General features: G+C 48.9%; 1 protein-coding gene across 3 annotated transcripts in view; it reads left to right on the top strand.

Annotated features, from left to right (window-relative positions):
- The window catches only part of lpar1 (lysophosphatidic acid receptor 1), a 104,039-nt gene that overhangs the window by 34,396 nt on the left and 53,821 nt on the right, over positions 1-15,822 (top strand). For 2 of the 3 annotated variants that reach the window (XR_013886658.1, XM_080188417.1), the window contains exon 2: positions 6,415-6,539. The gene's annotated coding sequence lies outside the window, so the exon portion shown is untranslated. Of the gene's footprint in view, positions 1-1,331; positions 1,439-6,414; positions 6,540-15,822 lie in introns of those variants that run through there. The other variant, XM_080188418.1, reaches the window with a different exon arrangement.

The following is a 15,822-nucleotide window of genomic DNA, read 5'->3' as shown; positions in this document are numbered from 1 at the left end:
CCACCTCCTGCCTCCAAACTGGCTTCAGGGAGGTCTGGATCAAAGGACTTGCTCTTTGGATGGTCTCTGGGGTGCGTGTCAAGGATATCTAGTGTCTCGGAGTCCCTCAGCAAGAAGCACGGATCGCGCACATTCCAGCAGCTCTGCTTGGTTTCTCCTCCTCTGACTCTTAAAGGGACCTTGCGCCGGACTTGCTGAGAGAGGCAGCGAGCATTCCACTGTGACAAGTGTTGTCTGGTTCATGGTTGCTCTCCTTTCTCGTCCGGCTTTTGGATTCCAGAGCTCTTTTCCATTACAAGAGGAAGATGGTTACGTGACTACAGAATGTTCCAGTATCTCGGCAGTTTGCCCTTGGCCACTGGCTGTGGTTTGGATTGAACAATCATCCCATTTGGTGCTTGCGTTCAGCTGCCTTTGTTTCCATTTTATCTCCCGCCCCCCCCCCCGAGTAACTCCAATGTCATGTACGTCATTCTAGGAAAGAGTTAATCAACATGTGAGATATCTAATCCCTCTCGGGAAAGGCTGACCTCACTCTTTGGCACGTTCAGCTGCCTGGGGGCCTTAACTCTGAAGTTCCCTACCCCTCTCTCCTCTGAAACCTAAAACCTCCTTCCTACCTTTGCACTGTTGCTGACAGCAGTGGTCATGCTTGGGTGCCTTGGGAAGTCTTGCCACGTTGGAGGCACTATAATAAATAAAAGAAATTGAGGAATGGCAGTTATATTTCCAAGTCGGGATAGTGAGAGACTAGGAGCGGAACCAACACCTAGAGGTTCCCCTTCAAGTCACTCACCATCCTGACTTGGAAATATATCGCTGTGCCTTCACTGTCACCCAAAAAGCCCAAGGCAAATAAAAAAGCATTGACGTTTGACACAAGACGCTTATCTGTGTCAGAGTTGGGCCAGATTGAGCAAGACTTGGTGGGAGGGAGGGAAATTAAAAATATTTTGGGTATGGCACAGAGGCTGGATGGACGCGTGACACCCAGTGATACTAACAGGCCAGAAGACTTCCTTTTGTAATCGCTTACAGGGCAAAGTTCAAAAGCCATTGGGAGGTTCTCTTTTTGGCATCGCAAAGTTGACTGTTTACAAGACGGCCAAATGTGAAGCTTAATTATTAATCAAAATGGTTTTGAAACAGATATTTCCAGCAGCACTGAAGGTGATTAAGCCGCTGCAGTTTCTGTAGCCAAGACGAAAGCAATAAGTAACAGCAGGCCGATGGAAGGGTTTCAGTTTGAGCTTGCTTTGTTGCTGAGTGTGATTATGGAAAAAGAGTGACTCACGTTGAATGATAGGCATGGCCCCCACCCCCCCCTTCCACCCTTCACACACCTCGGTGTGTCCTCTGCAGTTGAAGAAGTGTTTCTGGAGTGCAGTCTTTGCTGGGATTACACTGGGTGGAATCCTTCTCCCATTCCCGCTGACAGGTTGGTTTGGTCCTATACTTTACGTCACTTTACAGCGGGTCCCTCACTGGCGCGACTGGCGAACAATGCAAAACGTCAGCGGGACTGGAAGATCCCTCTGCTGGCCAGTGGTCACCGAGTCACAGAATCCTACACTGCAGAAAGGCCGTTCAGCCCATCTGCACCACCACAATCCCACCCAGGCCCTATCCCCATAACCCCAAGCATTTACCCTAGCTAGTCCCCCTGGACACTAAGGGGCAATTTAGCACGGCCAAACTACCTAACCGGCACATCTTTGGACTGTGGGAGGAAACTGGAGCACCCGGAGGAAACCCACGCAGACACGGGGAGAACATGCAAACTCCACCCAGACAGTGACCCAAGCCGGGAATTGAACCCGGAGCCCTGGCGTTGTGAGGCAGCAGTGCTAACCCACTGTGTCACCGCGGAGGATTTTCAAGGAGCGTTGCAAAGGATGGAGGAGAGGTGTTGGGAGGTTGGGGCCCGGGCAAGTGAGGGCACAACCGCCAATGGTGGAGCGATTTAAAATTGGGAATACTCAAGAGACCAGATATCTCGATGAGTTGTGAGGCTGGAGGAGATTACAGAGATAGGGAGGAGCAAGGCCGTGGAGGGATTTGAAAATGAGGATGTGAAGTTGAAAATGGCAGTTGCTCGGCTGGGAACTTAACCAGACAACACCAGGTTTTAGTCCAACCTATTTATTTGATAATATACTCACTAGCTTTCGGGGTTACCCCCTTCGTCAGGTGAATGGAGAGTTCTGGCCTCAGACAGAGCATATAAAGCACAGACAGTTTATATGCTCTGTCTGAGGCCAGAACTCTCCATTCACCTGACAAAGGGGGTAACCCCGAAAGCTAGTGAGTATATTATCAAATAAATAGGTTGGACTAAAACCTGGTGTTGTCAGACTTTTTACTGTGTTTACGTGAGTCCAACGCCGGCATACCCACATCACAACTTAACCAGAGTCAGGGTGATGGGTGAACAGGATTTAGCGAGAGTGAGGATGCGCTCAATCCGATAATAACCTGATAATCTGTGCTTGTGATGTTGAATTGAGGCAAGAATATTCACCAGGGCACGAAACGGGTGCCACTATCGAAGGATATCATTGAGATCGCGACAGTTGGAATGAAGGTGGCACAGTGGTTAGCGTTGCTGCCTCACAGCGCCAGGGACCCGGGTTCGATTCCCAGCTTGGGTCTGTGTGCAGTTTGCACATTCCCCCCCCCGTGTCTGCGTGGGTTTCCTCCGGGTGCTCCGGTTTCCTCCCGCAGTCTGAAAGACGAGCTGGCTAGGTGCATTGGCCGTGCTAAATCCTCCCTCAGTGTACCCGCACGGTGTGGTGACTAGGGGATTTTCACTTAGTGTTAATGTAAGCCGACTCGTGACTAATAAGTAAAGCAGGCTCGATGAGCGGAGATGGGAAGAAGTGTTGCAACATCTACACGTTGGTTTCTCCCCACCACAAACAGGGATGTCAAACATCATTTACAATGGATAAATTGACATTAGCTATATTAAGTATATTTCCATTGTTGGTATTGATATGAGGTCATCGTGATTAACTTGTGCTAACCAGAATGCATCAGCAATATTCTCGTGACTTTGATTGGGATCTGAAACAACAGCCTGCAATTTTACAGCACGCTTATATTATTTTTTATTCACTCGTGTGACGTGGGCATCTCTGGATAGGCCAGCATTTATCGCCCATCTCTACAGGGCCTTGGGAAGGTGCTGGTGAGTTGCCTTCTTCAAGTATTGCAGTCCATATGTTGTAGAAACACCCACCGTGCTGTTAGGACAGTAGTTTGAGGATTTAGACCCCGCGATAGTGAGGAAACGGTGTTACAGTCCTCAGTCAGGATGGTGTGCGAGTTGGAGGGGAACCTCCAGGCGGGGGTGTTCCCAGGTATCTGCTGCCCTTGTCCTCTAGATGGTAGAGGTTGTAGATTCGGAAGGTGCTGCCCTAAGGAGCCTTGGTTAGTTGCTGCAGTGCACCTTGTACGTGGTATACGCGTCTGATACTGTGCATCCATCAAAGAAATAATATACATAGACATCAGGAAGCAGCAGTGAACAAACGATGAAAAACATAAGTAAATTTTAAGGAGATGGTTAAGCTTGGGAGAACATAAGAAATAGGAGCAGGAGTAGGCCATCTAACCCTTCGAGCCTGCCCCGCCATTCAATAAGATCATGGCTGATCTGAAGTGGATCAGTTCCACTTTCCCGCTTTCTCCCCATAACCCTTAATTCCCCTGTCTATCAGAAACCTATCTACCCGTGACTTGAATATATTTAGCGAGGTAGCCTCCACCACTTTGACAGGCAGAGAATTCCAGAGATTCACCACCCTTTGAGTGAAGAAGTTCCTCCTCAACTCCGTTCTAAACTGTCCCCACCTTATTGTGAGACTGTGTCCTTGAAAGATTCTATTCACAGCTCCATACAGTTTGGAACTTAATTGAAATCAAATTAGAGTTGGTTAAAATACTTCCTGGAAAAAAAACAACCCCGTGAGAATAACCGTGGAGAGTTGCTTGGCGTATTTATGTAGCCATCATTGTCAGGTAGGGAACTGCCACATCGACTGGCGGAAACATTGGAGTGGGTTCGGAGCTATGGGTGCCAGCCCGACCAATCATCCCAAACCACCGAGTCCTCGATCTGAGTTCTGAAGAGTCTCTTCACGGCCGTTAGTGCAGAATGAGGGCACCTGTAAAAGAACACCACCAGTTGTCTACTCGCGCATCAAACCACGCCTGACTCAAAAAAAAACAGATTGCATTTATGTGGCGCCTTCCAAAGCAGCCAATGGAGTACTTTCGAAAAGTTTTCTTAAGCTTTAGTTTTTTAGTGTCTCAAGTAGGCTTACATTAACACTGCAATGAAGCGCCCGGCGCCTGTTCGGAGGGAGAATTTATCACGGCCAGTGCCGCCTAACCAGCACATCTTTCGGACTGCGGGAGGAAACCGGAGCACCCAGAGGAAAACCCACGCAGACGTGGTGTGGAGTTTGCACGTCCACCCGGACAGTGACCCAAGCCGGGAATCGAACTCGGGTCCCTGGCGCTGTGAGGCAGCAGTGCTAACCACTGTGCCACCCTTGAATAGTCAGTCACCTGTCGGGACCTGCAAAATGCAGCGGTTAATTTCTGCACAGCAAGATCCCATAAACTTCAATGAGGCACCGTGACCAGATGGTGGGGGGGGGGGGGGATTCTCTGGTCTCCCCACGACACGGTCCCTGTGGCACAAGGTGACGTCTATTTGGCCAGTGGCAGGGTTTTCTGGTAAGTTGGGCTTTCCATTGGCTCCACGCCACACTGCTGGTGGGACCTGAACATCCTGCCCTCGTGAACTGCCGGAAAGTTCCGGCCAGTGTTTTCAGTGGGTGGCGAGTGTTGTTTCAGAGCTACATGGTTGAACAGGACCCTTGAGGGGGTGTGGGCAGGAATCCTCCCTGTTCTGTGTCGGAATTCTGAAGCGTGAACCCATGTGCGGTTGGAGATATATCCATCAGATTACATAGTTGGGCAAGGAATGTGTTTATTTTCACTGAATCCTTTCAATGCTGCAAATAATTGTTTGCAGTCAACCCCTGGCATTCCAAAATTATGGAAAACTGTAGAAATAATTGTGGTTTGCTTATTTTTATCATTTTCATTGACATTTTAGACAGTGTCATAGCGAGATGGCCAAGAGCAAATATACAAACTCGGGTTGTTGATCTATTAACTGTGTTGGGAGTGAAATTACTCAAATATACACTTTGCGCCGTTTTGTTTTATGAGATAATTTTACCCATTACAGGCTGTCCGTCACCATCATTCACTGCGGTCTCCGTGGGATCGCCTCTGCCAATCAGAGTCCGCTTGCCAATTCTCTTTTTGAGTAATGTATATTGTTGTTCGCTCCCACATTGCTATTCCTGCAAGTTTGACTTAATTTGATTTATTATTGTCACATGTATTAACATACAGTGAAAAGTATTGTTTCTTGCGCGCTAAACAGACAAAGCATACCATTCATAGAGTACACAGGGGAGAAGGAAAGGAGAGGGAGCAGAATATAGTGTTGCAGTCATAGCTAGGGTGTAGAGAAAGATCAGCTTAGTGTAGGGTAGCTCCATTCAAAAGTCTGACGGCAGCAGGGAAGAAGCTGTTCTTGAGTCCGTTGGTACGTGACCTCAGACTTCTGTGTCATTTTCCTGAAGGGAGAAGGTGGAAGAGAGAATGTCTGGGGTGCGTGGGGTCCTTGATTGTGCTGGCTGCTTTGCTGAGGCAGTGGGAAGTGTAGACAGAGTCAATGGATGGGAGGCTGGCTTGCGCTATGGACTGGGCTACATTCACAATCCTTTGTAGTTTCTTGCGGTCTTTGTTAGATCAGGAGCCATGCCATGTATCCGGAAAGGATGCTTCCTACGGTGCACCTATAAAAATTAATGAGAGTCGCAGCTGACATGCCAACTTTCCTTAGTCTTCTGAGAAAATAGGGGCGTTGATGGGCTTTCTTAACTGTAGCGTCAGCGTGGAGGGACCAGGAGAGGCAGTTGCTGATCTGGACTCTGAGAAACTTGAATCTCATGGCCATCTCCACTTCACCACCATTGACGTAGTCAGGGGAATGTCCTCCACTACTCTTCCTGAAGCCGATGACCATCTCCTTTGTTTTATTGACATTGAGGAAGAGATTATTGTCATTGCACCAGTTCGCCAGATTCTCTGTCTCTTTCCTGTACTCATCGTTGCTTGAGATCTGACCCACCATGGTGGTGTCACCAGCAAACTTGTAAATGGGATTGGAGGGGAATCTGGCCACGCAGCGATAAGTGTATAAGGGTATTGTCCTGATGAGTGCGTCAGGAGACAAACGTCTTTTTTTTTCCACAGCGATCCTGCTTACATTAATGGTTGATGAATATTATGTTGTTTTCAGCCAGTTTCTCTTACTCCCTTTAGGTCCAGCTACAACAACAAGGAGGCCCTGTCCTGTGCATCAGCTGCGGATGAAATTCGCTTGAAAAGCGGATCCACGCGACTTAAATCGGAGAAGCTGAGAGTGGTGACTCAGGGGAAACCACAAGGTAAAAAAATACTTACATTCGCGTGGCGCCTTGAACCTCGTACACTGCCCAAGGGGTTTCACAGGGACATGAATCCACCACGCTATGATTTCTGAGCCACTTTAGGATTTGGAGCAAAGAGCTCAAAGTTTGTGAGTAAGTTCATGGAAGGGAGTTCCAGAAATTAGGGCCTGGGTAATAGTAATACTGCAGCAAAGGAAATAATAATACTTCCTTTTTTTTGTACTGTGGCTGCAAAAGGCGAAGACACAAAGGTGGGTAATAGCTGAGTTTTTAAGCTTATTTATTACTGTCACAAGTTGGCTTACATTAACACTGCAATGAAGTGAAAATCCCCCAGTCGCCACACTCTGGTGCCTGTTCGGGTACACTGAGGGAGAATTTATAATGACCAATGTACCTAACCAGTGCTACTAAAGGACTGTGGGTGGAAACTGGAGCACCTGTAGGAAACCCACGCAGACACAGGGAGAATGTGCAGACTCCACACAGACAAGCCGGGAATCGAACCCGGGTCCCTGCCTCTGTGAGGCAGCAGCGCTGACCATTGAGGATACAAGATATCCAACTGTGACTTTACAGATTAGGAGAGTGCTGCATTGCGGTATCAGTGATGGATTTTTGGGGGAAGGGTTTGGCCCAGTTACAGTCAGATCTGTGACGTGAACAGTACCATATTCTCTATGTAAGCCAGATATCTGTCGTTGCAAAGCCGTAGCTGGAACTCTCCACTGTCCACGCTGGCGGGATGTTCGAGTCCCGCTGACATCACATCCCTGACGCAGGTTTCCCAGCTGTGAAGGGTGCAGTCAGTGGATATCCGATTGAGTTTAAAGTTAGTTTATTCGTGTCACGGGTAGACTTACGTTAGAAACAATACTTTCTGCTGCATGGTAATACAAGTGACAATAATAATTCAAATCAAAACATTAACACTGCAGTGAAGTTACTGTGAAAATCCTCTAGTTGCCACACTGTTTGGTTACACTGAGGGAGAATTTAGCATGGTCAATACACCTAACCTGCACGTCTTTTGGATTGTGGGAGGAAACTGGAGCACCCGGAGGAAACCCACGCAGACACGGGGAGAATGTGCAGACTGTGACCTGAGCCGGGAATCGAACCCGGGTCCCTGGCGCTGTGAGGCATCAGTGCTAACCACTGCGCCACTCGAGTGGGGGGCAGAAGATCCAGCTGCTGGCAGATGGTGCTCTTCCTCCTGCCACGCTACACACATCGTGGGAAGAGCGGAGAAACCCACCCCCTTCCCTTCCCTGTCTCTGGGAGTTAACCGACACTGCTTTTTGTCTGCTAACACAATGATGTGACCTGTGCTCGGACCGTTACCGTCTGGAGTCCTGAACCAGGTATTAGTACCGTTTGTACGGGCATTTCCCCCTCAGTCACTTTCTGTAGGTGGAAGTCACAAAGACTGGGTGCGTAGTAAAGGGCATGATCCAACTCAATGAGCCCTTCGCTGTGTCTCATGGTGCAGGAATCACAACTAGACTGAGGCAATTCAAGCCTGTCTGTCGAGGTGACCCACAGGACGCGTCGTGCTTTCCCTGCGTCCGTCTCGACTTGCACTCTCACCCATCGGGCAATCTTTGCTGGGCCTTGCGGGTTCTTATCCGGTTAAATCTCGCTGCCTCTGCGTGTCTTGTCTTTCCGTGTTCACAGTCGGAATGGAAAGGCCTGCCAGATTCACAGCTGGGATCCCGACCCCAGCAGCTCCCTAATCCGGGGATGTGAGCCGTCCCTCGTTCCTGAGCGAGCTAATGACTTCCTTCCTCTTCACTGACTGTGAATTATTAATGTCAAAGTCGACACATTAGCATCCCTGTCACCTCGGGCTCTTTTAGTCTAAATTATTTGCTCAAATACACCTGGAGGTGGGCTGAGGGAGGGGGGCGGGTGGGGGGGAATAGGCCTGAGGATTCATTTGCCTCAATAGGGACGGCACGGTGGTTAGCACCGCTGCCTCACAACGTCAGGGCCCCCGGTTCAATTCTGGCCTCAGGTCACTCTCTGTGTGGAGTTTGCACATTCTCCCAGTGTCCGGATTTCCTCCGGGTGCTCCGGTTTCCTCCCACACTCCAAAGATGTGCAGGTAGGATGGATTGGCCTTGGTCAATGCGATGTGTGTGGTTACAAGGATAGAGCGGGGGGGGATTGGGTCTACGTAGGGTGCTCTTTCAGAGAATTTGGGCAGACTTGAAGGGCCAAATGGCTTCTTATGCGCTGTAGGGATGTAATGAATGTCCAAAGCTGCGCGGGTTAAATGGATTGGCCATGCTAAATTTCCCCTCGGCGCCCAAAGGTGTGTAAGTTGAGTAGATTAGCCAGGGATAGGGTGGAGGGGAGGGCCTTGGGTGGGATGCTCTTTTGGAGGGTCGGTACAGACCTAACGGGCCAAATGACCTCTTAGGCACTGGAAGGTATTGGATGGTTCTAGTTTTGGAAGACGGCAGGGCCTATTCAGAGAGAAGTTAGCAAAGGGTCTGGGACCTTGGGCCTGAGGCACTGAGTACAAAAATTATGCTGAAACTTTATGAAGCCGTGATTGGGCCATGAATAGAGAATTGCGTCCAGTTCTGGCCACCAGACTTTAGGAAGGATGTGAGGGCCCTCGAGAGGGGTGCAGGGGAGATTCACCAGGATGGTTCCAGGGACGAGGGAATTTAGCCACACAGTTGGGCTGGAGTTGTGAATAGGTTGTTTTACTTAATGTCATCACGTGTGCCGGACGTGGACAGAACAGTTGCTGTGGCAGTGTTAGAAGGCGACAAAAATCTATACGTGCCACATCTGTGAAGAACGTTCAGTGTTTATAGGGTCCACTACTCTCCACAGAGAGTAGTCAATACCTGAGAGAATTACAACGACAGGTTGAGGAAGTCTGTCATTCACCTGTTTCAGCGCGTGAAATCTAAAAATAATCCACCGCCACCATCTCTCATCAGATCACAATGTGGTTTGGGTGTAAGGTGTAGGGCCTCCAGTCTGTGTGAAACAGAGCACACAATTGCGCGATTAAGACCTTGAGCTTTGAATAGTCCCCTAGCGAAACCTACCTTCCTCCTTTTTTTCTAAGAAATTGCGAAGCAGATTATTTGACCAGCGATGTGCACTTCTCCCAGTGATGACTCAGTACGAAAGTTAATCCCACGAGCGCAGAGGAAGCACATTTCTGAATTCATCGCCCTCCCCGCAACCCAAGGATTTGGAATTAATTTACATGTTTCACTTTAACACATCCATTCATAGAATGAATCTGCTTCTCTGTCGTTGAGGTCTTTCATTCTTACAACCGCTTCCCGCTGCCTTGGCAAAGCGGCCAGCATTATTAAGGACCCTGCGCACCCTGGATTTTCTCTCTTCCGTCAGAAAGAAGACACCAAAGTCTGAGGTCACGTACCAAGAACAGCTTCTTCCCTGCTGCCGTCAGACTTTTGAATGGACCTACCTCGCATCAAGTCTCTGCACCCTAGCTATGTCTAATACTACGTTCTGCACTCTCTCGTTCCCTTCTCTATGAACGGTATGCTTTGCCTATATAACACGCAAGAAACAATACTTTTCACTGTCTACTAATACGTGTGACAATAAAAAAACGAATCAAAAATCAAATCTGGGTGCATCTGCTCTGCACCCTCTCACATCCTCCCTCAAGGATGGTGATCAGAATTGACACATTCCGGATTATCCGGCTGTGCTCAGTTCAAAACCGGAGAATCCTGCCTGAGGCTATTGGACCTTTGCATGGATCCAACCCTCGCGTGCCAGGGGAGAATTCTGGCCATTATTCTTATTGCGGCCTAACCCAGAGCTTGATAAAATCTTCTTCGTTTTGGTGCTGAATATATCATGAAAGGATCGAGAATGAAAGGGCACAGATTTGAAAGGAAGTTTGTTTATTAGCGTCACAAGTAAGGCTTACATTAACGCTGCAGTGAAGTTACTGTGGAAAATCCCCGCGTCGCCACACTCCGGTGCCTGTTCGGGTACACTGAGGGAGAGTTTAGCACCCAGCCAGCACGCCTTTCGGATTGTGGGAGGAAACCCTCGCAGACACGGGGAGAATGTGCAGACACCGCACAGACAGTGACCCAAGCTGGTAATCGAACCCAGTCCCCACAGCAGCGCTAACCACTGAGCCACCATGCTGCTCCTTTAGTCGTTATTAATAGAAGCAGAAGTGAGGTGAGGAAAAGCTTTCTTCTTCACACAGCATTGCCTGAGAGTGCGGTGAAGGCAGCTTTAATTGAGACAATCAAAATTAGACAGTTATCATAGAATCTTACAGCGCAGAAGGAGGCCATTTGGCCCATTGAGTCTGCACCATCCACAATCCCACCCACGTCCTATCCCCCTGACACAAAGGGACAATTTAGCATGGCCAATCCACCTAACCTGCACAGCCTTGGACTGTGGGAGGAAACCAGACCATCCCGAGGAAACCCACGCAGACATGGGGAGAACGCGCGGACAGTGACCCAAGCCGGGAATTGAACCCGGATCCCTGGCGCTGGGGAGGCAGCAGTGCTAACCACTGTGCCATCCCTAAAATCAATGTCAGCAGTGGGAAAATGGGGAATGGTGCAATGTTATGGGGAGAAGGCTGGGGAAATGGTACAAGGGGGTTTGTGGAGCTGATGCAGACACGCTGTTCCCTAATTCCGCCTTCTGCACCGTAACAGTTCTGTAATTTATACGCTTGGCTAACCACTCCCTCATTATGTCCTGCTACCTTCAAAGATCGATACACACAAACCCCAAGACAAGTGAGAAAGCTAGACACAACTGTTGTTACTATTAGTGGCTGAGAACGTAGCACGTATGTATGACGATGCTTGTGTGCTATTTTAACATTGACTCATTGATTTAAGCGTGACGGCATCTGTGTTAAAATAGATAACAGCCGTGTGATTGAGATGTGGAAATTTTGCAACCATTACACTAATTCCGAGACTCGATTCATATTTTACTCTGAAAGTGATATTTCGTAATAACTACCGTAAACTGATGAATGGGTTCCGGTTGCTTTTTAAATACTTTAATTGACTAAATGTTGCAAATCAAAGTAGTACCCTGTGTTACTAAGCAGGCAGTAATCCATGTTGGGATTCTTGCATTCTTAAGACGTGTTTTAAATTCTGTGAGCGTAACCGCACCCAGTTAAGCTTCTTGCCAATAATGAACAGCAGCAGTCCCCGGGTGCAAAAGGCGTTGTAGCCTCAGACCAGAATTGACGCTCAGGGGGTCAGGTCAGAAGTCAAAGTGTTAACAGTCTAAACCTGGACTGAATCCATCCACTCCCAGTTTCAACAGAAGCGAGATTAAGTTCAAGATTCGTTAGTCACAAGTAGGCTTATATTAACACTGCAATGAAGTTACTGTGAAAATCCCCTTGTCGCCACATTTTGGTGCCTGTTCGGCTCCACTGAGGGAGAGTTTAGCCCGGCCAACGCGCACCTAACCAGCACGTCTTTCGGACTGTGGTAAGAAACCGGAGCACCCGGAGGGAACCCATGCAGATACAGGGAGAACGTGCAAGCTCCACACAGACAGTGACCCAAGCCAGGAATTGAACCCGGGTCCCTGGCGCTGTGAGGCAGCAGTGCTAACCACTGTGCCGCCTCAGGGAGATTGAGGGGCCAACATGTTCCAAGGAGGCGAGTTGACATTTTAAGTACTAAAGCGAGAGACCTCATTTGCTTCCACCATTTGGGGTTTAACTGTGGAGAATCATAGAAACCCTACAGTGCAGAAAGAGGCCCTTCGGCCCATCGAGTCTGCACCGAACACTATCCCACCCAGTCCCTACCCCCATATCCCTACATATTATACCCACTAATCCCACTGACCTGCGCATCCCCGGACACTAAGGGGCAATTTCTTTGCATGGCCAATCAACCTAACCCGCACGGCTTTGGAGAAGTGGGTTTCCCAATCTCCAGGGAACCATGGCATTCACCTGATGAAGGAGCAGCGCTCTGAAATCTTGTGATTCCAGATAAACCTGTCGGACTTTAACCTGGTGTTGTGTGAGACGTCTTACTGTGAGTAAATGTCACCCCACCCCCCCCCCCCCCCTCCCGTATCGTGTCCAGGCAGAAGAATGTAGAACCTCCCTGTGATTAGAGACCCCATCGCTCCCCATGAGGCCTGCACCCCCGCCTCCCCCCCTCTTTCCTCTCGCCCCCAGATCAGGTTTTCCCCTGGGAATGAGCCTCGTAGGAGTCATTACAAGCCCAGCCCCACAACCCCCCCCTAATCTGAGATGTGGGTTTGCTAGGCCAGCTGGGCTTTCGCACCCACCCCCCCCCCCCCCCCATGCCCCATCCCCCAACTTTATCTCTAAACTGTCTTTGTGAAATGGAATTAGAGTTTATTTTTGTAATGGTAACCACGGTACGTATTTCTAGCCTGTTAAGGCTTCGTAGAATTTACCTCAGAAGCAGTCTAATTGGCCTAAACGTGTCCTTGTCAGTACAGGTCCTACACAAGCCTTGTCCCCCTCTATTTCATTTAGACGGCACAGTGGTCAGCACTGCGGCGTCACAGCGCCAGAGATCCAGTTTGATCCCCGGTTTGAGTCACCGTCCGTGTGACGTTTGCACGTCCTCCCCGTGTCTACCTGGGTTTCCTCCGGGTGCTCCGGTTTCCCCCCACAGCCCGAAAGACGTGCTGGTGGGGGGGGGGTGGATCGGCCGTGCTAAATTCTCCCTCAGCTGGTGCTCGACTGGGGGATTTTCACAGTAACTTCATTGCCGTGTTAATGTAAACCTACTTGTGACACAAATGAACAGTTTGTGTCAGTGCACAGTTCTCCCTCGTGTGTTTATCGAGCCTACCCTGGGGGACCACATGTGGCCCGCCTGGGGTCCGAGTGCGGCTCCCCACGGGACATTTTGTTGACCGTTGCCACATTCCGCTGATTCCCTGTCCGTGTAGTTTTTTTTTCCTGCTGGTCTGACTGAAGTGATTCGCACGTAAAGCGAGGACAAATGAAGTGAGGTGCGTGCTGATTGCTCACAACACTGACCGTGAGAGCTGTGCACTCCCTCTGTGTCCAAAGGGTCAATATTCCTTGCGTTTTTACCGCTTGAATTGACGAGAGTTCTACTAATGTAGAAATGATTAAGCATTTTCTATAACTGGTTATGAAATATTCAGCGGGTATTAAGTATATTTAATCTTATTCACGAGGCGATGGTTAGTGTAAAAGCCCGATTTCGATCTTGTAGCCCAGTGAGATGAAGGTGGGGGGGGGGCCACTAACACAGCGCACCCGTTAGCTGAAGTTGCCCATCTCTGTTTTAGATTCCAATTCCTGATCTGGTTAATTCAATGTTCAGGCTGGGATTCGAACCCTTGTCCCCAGAGAATTAGACTGGGCCTCTGGTTCACTGAATCCAAAAGGGGAAACGCTGGAAAATCTCAGCAGGTCTGGAAACATCTGTAAGGAGAGAAAAAGAGCTGATTTTTTAAAAAAGAATTTTCTTTTAAGATCGAGTGTAGTCTTGACATGATGCACGTAGTCGAAGCCATTAGGTTACATTTTAGCTCCATTTGAAGCAATTTTTTAAAATGGCCTCTCGGCCTTTTGGCTAAGATGCAAATGAGATCAAGCCTTGGAGGAGGAGCTATACCTACTCCAATCAGCTTGGATCATGTAGATCAAGCCCAAGATGGTGAGAGCCCTGTCTTGTCAACTTGGATCGGGAATGCCCCAACTTGTTGGGACTCTGAATTGGATTTAATTTGATTGGATTGGAATAAAGTTTAAAAACAAAGGAGAGAGAAAGAGCTGATGTTTCGAGTCCGGACAACCCTTTGTCAGAGCTAAAAGGCAGAGAAAATGGGAGATGTTTACACTGCAGGGTGAGGGAATGAGTCATAGCCACAGAAACCAGGGGAAAGTCTGCTAATGGCAGCCCGCAGAGAGGTGTGAATGGCCAAACGGCAGAGAAACTGAAATCAGAGGGTAAACTGTGACAGATGGAGGTGTGGGGGGGGGGGGGGGGTGGGAGGAGGCAGATGGGTGGGAGAGAGGTAAAATTGAGAAAAAGGGGAAGCAAGGGGGGAGAAAAAAGGTAAGGGAGTGGGGGGATAAAATAGGGGGAAAGAGTTGGGGGGTGGAAAGAAAGATAAAGAAAGAGAATGAAGAAATAAAAGGTAGAGAACGGTTAAAAACAAAATACAATGAAAGTAAAGGGGTTGAGGTGGGGTAGAGCTAATCATCTGAAGTTGATGAATTTGATGTTGAGCCGGAAGATGGGATGTTGTTCCTCCGGTTTGTGTCAAGCTTCACTGGAACATTGCAGCAGGTCAAGGACAGAAAGCTCGTGATACCAGATAAACCTGTTGGACTTTATAACCGGGCGTCGAGAGACTTCCCAGCCCAGTCCAACGCCGGCATCTCCACATGATGGCTAACGTGAGTGTGGCAGCGTTGCTGTCCTTATGTTGGAGTCAGTTCAGGCCTGAGCTCCAGATGGACACTCCCAGTGTGGCGCCGTTGTGAACTGGCTTCAGCTTTGTGCCAATGGTAAATTTGTCAAGTGCTAATGAACGCGATGAATCAAGTTAAATGTCTGGCTGCAAAGCCTCTCGAAACGTCCTTGGCTGTCGAGCAGAATGTTGGCAAGTAGTAACAGATTTTATAGGAGAGTCCAGGGAAGTGATATATTGTATAAAACCATCCTTGGATCAACAATGCAGAGAGCTGTGCCCACGTTTGGTCTTGTTTCTTGGAATTTTATCCCTGATTGAGTCAGTTATGGTAGAAATATGAGTTAATTTGTAGAAAAAGGATGCAATTAGCTTAAGAAATCAAGTCAATCAATCCTAGATCATAGATTCGTGGAGTCCTGCAGTGCAGGAGGGGGCCCATCGAGTCTGCACCGACCACAATCCCACCCAGGCCCTATCCCCATAACCCCATGCATTCATCCTAGCCTGTCCCCCGATACTAAGGGTCAACTTAGCATGACCAAGCCACCCAACCCGCACATCTTTGGATTGTGGGAGGAAACTGGAGGAAACCCACGCAGACACGGGGAGAACATGCAAACTCCGCACAGATGGTGGCCCAAGCAGGGAATCCAACCCGGATCCCTGGCGCTGTGAGGCAGCAGCACTAACCGCTGTGCTGTCCATTAATCACATTTAATTTACATTCTCGACCTAAAGTGCAGCGACTTATCTGTAGCACTCAAAAGCGAACTGGCGTCGTGAATGACCTGGGAACACGGGGAAATCGGTGTGTATTTAGTAA

This window comes from Carcharhinus amblyrhynchos, chromosome 5, assembly GCF_965287045.1.
Source record: "Carcharhinus amblyrhynchos chromosome 5, sCarAmb.v2.hapA, whole genome shotgun sequence".
Classification (NCBI taxonomy): Eukaryota; Metazoa; Chordata; class Chondrichthyes; order Carcharhiniformes; family Carcharhinidae; genus Carcharhinus; species Carcharhinus amblyrhynchos.
Note: the sequence above shows the minus strand (reverse complement) of the source record. Positions and strands in the feature narration are given on the sequence as shown.